The sequence below is a fragment of the Myotis lucifugus genome, unplaced genomic scaffold, assembly GCF_000147115.1.
Source record: "Myotis lucifugus unplaced genomic scaffold, Myoluc2.0 scaffold_6, whole genome shotgun sequence".
In the NCBI taxonomy this organism is placed as follows: domain Eukaryota; kingdom Metazoa; phylum Chordata; class Mammalia; order Chiroptera; family Vespertilionidae; genus Myotis; species Myotis lucifugus.
Window position 1 is genome coordinate 15,447,073 of NW_005871054.1, and position 4,578 is coordinate 15,451,650.

The window sequence follows — 4,578 nt, forward strand, 5'->3', positions numbered from 1 at the left end:
ATGTCTGCGTTCCGTCTCATTCAGATCACTCCGCTCTCTCCACTGCCCCCCAGCTACCGCTGGGCACACCTTAGGGGATGAGGTAGCTGCAAGGGGGCTGGATGCAGCTGGCCAGGACGCTAGTTGGGAAGCCTAAGCTGGACCACTCCAGCATTTGTTGCCTCAGAGAACAGGCTAGAATTTTTGGATTTTGAATTTCAAAAGCCAGACACTAGAAAATGTAAAATAAAAAGTGATCAGTGAAATTTAAAACTCAGGGGGATAAACAGATGGAAAAGGAGACCTGAGATTTCACCCACAAGGCAGCACAGAGGTAAGTAAGTAGAGAATAGGGAAGAGTGAGAGGTATGGAGACGAGAATGAGAGAGTCTCTGTGCCAAGGAGAATTCCAGGAAGAGAGATTGGAAAGAATGAGAGGCAATATTCAGAGACACAATGGCTAAGAAATCTCTAGAATTGAAGACAGATGTCGGTTTTCATGTAGCAGAATCATGCCAGGCTCTGGGCTAGATCCTGGTGTCATTCCAGATCTCGAAGAGAAGCCTTCCTGGTCTGCTTGCTCCTAAACCTCTCCTCTGCCTTCCTACAGCCCTCACCGTCACACCTTTGCTTCTGCACTGGGTCTTAGACTGCTTCCATTCACCATTCTCTGGTGAGCAAGTTTTGCCTCCTCCACGAAATTGACAGCTTCGGGGGGGAGGGGGGGGAGGAGCCCTTCCGGTAACCCCAGATACCAGGGAAGGATGGCAAGATACTGATCAGAGCACTGTGAGACCCACACATTGGCTGATTTCCTCAGAAACTATGTTCCTGTACTGTTTAATCCATTGCATTTGAAATTTCACTGACTGTTATTTTTAGATCCTCACCCCTGATTCTGCCTATTCTTTTTTCCCCCCTTCATATATTCATGAAGAACCATAAAGCAATGGCTCTCAAGCTTAGTTTTAGCAACAGAGCCCTCTCATCAAATAAAAATGTGCTATTGGCAACCCAATTCAAGCAGAATACAGAACTGGCTGGTTGAATTGGGATGGGATGAAGACCCAGAATCCAACTGATTCATTTCCCCCTTCCCCCTGGGGCACCTTGGCTGGAAGCAAGTTAAAAAACCACCCATTAAGACCTTGAAGTCAGCTTTCCCCAAAGTGTGTTTCTGGGAACTCTACTTCATGGTGTCCCATAAAAATGGGGTTCCATGATCAAGTAAGTTTGAGAAACACTGGGTTAACCAAAGTGAATTCAGTCTCCAAGATTTCTTTGTGACTTTAATATTTAATATTTACATTGCACACTGGGAGTCTTTAAGAGGGTAGCTGATGTGCTGAGTTCTGCAAATCTACCTGTTGTGGGATTAGCCTGTAGGCCCTTGAGTGCTATGCAGAAGAGCACACTAGGGAAATGCTATACTGGAAAATTATAATAATAATAATAGGAATAGGAATAGTAATCATCATTTTCCTATGTCTCTCCGTCAGGATCTAATATAGGGCTGGACACTGAAATGGGGGGAGGAGGGCAATAACTGCTCTTGACTGAATGTAAGTGTTGGTCTTCCCCGACCCCAGAACTCCATGTGGAAAGCCCTGCGATTTCCAGGTCTCCTTTCTTCCTGACTCTGTTCTGCAGCCACAGACATGGCCTGGCAGGGCCCGAGCATGGTGAGCCCCAGTTCTTCTTGCTCAGTTCTTTTGACACCTCTGGCTGGGGCCCACCCTTTGGCCCAGGCGGGAGGCCCCAGAGCTCAAGCCTGGCCCGAGAGCTCTGGGAAACCTGTTCCCCTTGGCCACCCCCTTCCCACAGCCCCAGGGAGGGCGGTAAGAATTTCTGGAAATGCAGCTGGGCCAGCGACAATGAGGCAGGATGCCCTCCCCCTTCAGGAGCCCAGCCCTGCTGCAGACCCACTGCCTCTCGGGCTGGGCCCACAGAGGTAACCCTCTCTGCGGTGCCTCCATTGGGGCAGGGAGGGCCAGCCCAACAGCCCAGCCCAGCCCAGCCCAGCCCTTCCCTGGCTGCCCTTCCCCACCTCAGGCTCCAGGACCCGGACAGGCCCCTGCAGCAGGGCCCGAAGGAAGGGCATGCGCCCTGGGCTCTCTCCCCGCAGGCCAAAGCCCATGCTGGGTGGGTCTGGTCTCTTCTTGCCCACTGTTTTTGCCTCACTCAGTCATACTTTGAACAAAGAGTGAGGAGAGGGCACCCCCTTCGGTGCTCTGATGGACCCGTGGACAAGGCTGGGGTCCAGGCTGGGTGGAGTGGAACAATATGCAACTCAAGAATGTCAATATATAACCTAACAACAACGGACTTATTGCACCGAATGAAAATCCAGAGGAAGCTGTAAGAGAGGCTGCTGCTGCCAACTCTGACAGGGAATTGAATGAAGATGACAGTACAGATTGTGAGGAGGATGTTCAAACAGAAAGAAATGGAGTGACTCGGGATACAGGGACAGCAGCTGAAGAATTTAATGAGGACACTGACTGGTGAAACAGCATTTACGAATCGTTGAGGTTATTTGTTCCAAATTCAGTTCATCCAAAATGGAGTTAATATGCTTCACTTCAGTGTGTAACCAAGCACAAATGTTGAATCTGTGAATGGGTTTCTGTTTACTGTGATGTCCCACTGTAAACATACCTCTTCAATTACTTCTGGTCTCTTTGGTGACCTATTTAAACTTGTGTACATTATTGTACATAGAATAAAATGTTTTCACTTTTTTATGACAGAAAAAAAGAATGTCAATATATAAATGTCAACTGTAATTGAAAATAAAATAATTTTTAATTTAGTTAAAAAAAACCTTCTCACTGCCCAGCTGGCGTGGCTCAGTGGTTGAACATTGACCTAGGGACCAGGATGTCCCGGTTCATTCCTGGTCAGGGCCCATGCCCGGGTTGCGGGCTCAATTCCCAGTAGGGGGCGTGCGTGAGGCTGCCGGTCCATGATTCTCTCTCATCATGGATGTTTCTATCTCTCTCTCCCTCTCCCTTCCTCTCTGAAATCAATAAAAATATATTTTTAAAAAAATAAATAAAATACCCTCCCACCCATTAATAAAGTGCTTTTATAAACAATAAAATTAAACAAACCAACAATCAAACAAACAAGAAAGCATGCCAGCATCCTGTTTCAGGGCTTTGACAGACGCGCAGGCTGGGGCCACACAGTCCAGACGGGGAGTAAGGACGCCTTCCCCAGGGACACTCGTTTATTAAGCAGCCGAGGAGCTGAGACCCAATCCTCGCTTTCAAGGAATTTCCTCTCTGTGTCACTCTGTCGTTCCCTCTTCCTCTTTCTGTTTGTCCTGCTGGCTCCGTCCCTGTCTTATTCTGTCTCCAACCCCACCAACCCCTGCCTCCCTGCCATGCGCCGTAGAACTGCTATTCCGGGGAAAGAGGAATAAATGCTAGAAACTCAGCAGCCCCCCCCTCCCCACCGCGTCACCCCCAGCTCCCTGGCTTGGTGTCCCATCCCCAGGGCCTGGGGGCCTCAGGGCAGCTCCCCTATCCAACCCACCCCTTGGGTTAGCTAAGCGACTCTGTTACAGCTACAGTCCCATTGCCCAGCCCTTCTTCTTCCTGGGAGGACGTCGGGGAGGAATTTTTGTACTTTAAAAAGTTGTTATTATCTGAGGGGAAGCAGTCCCCCCCCTCAAAAGAGGTATTTTTTACCTGCAAACTGCTCTTGACTTTCCTTCACAGACTTATGGGGTTTTCAAGGAAGGGATTCAAGGGGCCCCGGGGTCCAGGGGAGAGAGTGGGGCCTGGGACATCCGTCCCCCCTTAGACTGGGGGCTCCCTGACGCCATGTTCCTTGAGGCCCAGGATGCTGCAGGCAGTGCTCCTTGGTGCTCACTGGTCAAGATTCATCTCTTTCCGGACTCATCTCCTCAACCATCGCTGGGCTGCCCCCACCCTTCCCTATTCTCCCAAGCCCCCAAGTCTCTCGGGCCTTTGCAAACGCCACAGCCCGGCCCTGGGCCTGACTTCCTGCCTCATCAGCCCCTGCTCCCCTGCCTGGCAACCCCTTCAGCCTGGTGACTCCCCAGCTCCCTCCCCACCCCATCCCACAGACACACGGGACTCCTTCCTGCCTCCTTGCCTTTGCTCAGGCCATTCCCTAGGCCTGGAGCACTTTCCATCTCTCCACTTACCAGTTTCACCACCTTCCCGGCCCAGAAGAGTCCCACCTCCCAGCAGCCTTCCCCACTGCCCCACCCCACACTGGCCTCTCTTCCCTCCCCAGTGGCCCCTCCCCGGCCATGTGCCTGTCACTTTATGGGGACTGACACCTCCATGCTCAGCCCCTCACAAACGCACACGCTGGGGGAGGAGGCCAGGGAACAGGATGATGGATGAGGCTGCAGTGGCTCCCTTCCCTGCTGAGGCTGTGGTTAGGAAATCTCCCCTCCAAGAAGCCTGATATTTTCCAGGAATTTCCTGAGGGTAGGGGACCAAGTATTCCAGAATGAGAGCCAGCTGTGGGGCTGAGGCTTGGGGTGGCGAGGGGGGCTCTGGGCTTCCTGGCTGAGTCAGCGACCATCTCCAGGTAATTTATGGGCTGAGTCAGAGCTGG

At 51.3% G+C, this 4,578-nt stretch overlaps 1 long non-coding RNA gene across 1 annotated transcript in view; it reads left to right on the top strand.

The window, feature by feature from the left end:
• Window positions 1-2,751, top strand: part of LOC111824055 — a 16,040-nt gene extending 13,289 nt beyond the window's left edge. The window contains exons 2-3 of the long non-coding RNA XR_002827166.1: window positions 590-652; window positions 1,569-2,751. This is a non-coding gene — a long non-coding RNA (uncharacterized LOC111824055). The remainder of the gene's footprint in view (window positions 1-589; window positions 653-1,568) is intronic.
• Window positions 2,752-4,578: the final 1,827 nt, after the last annotated feature.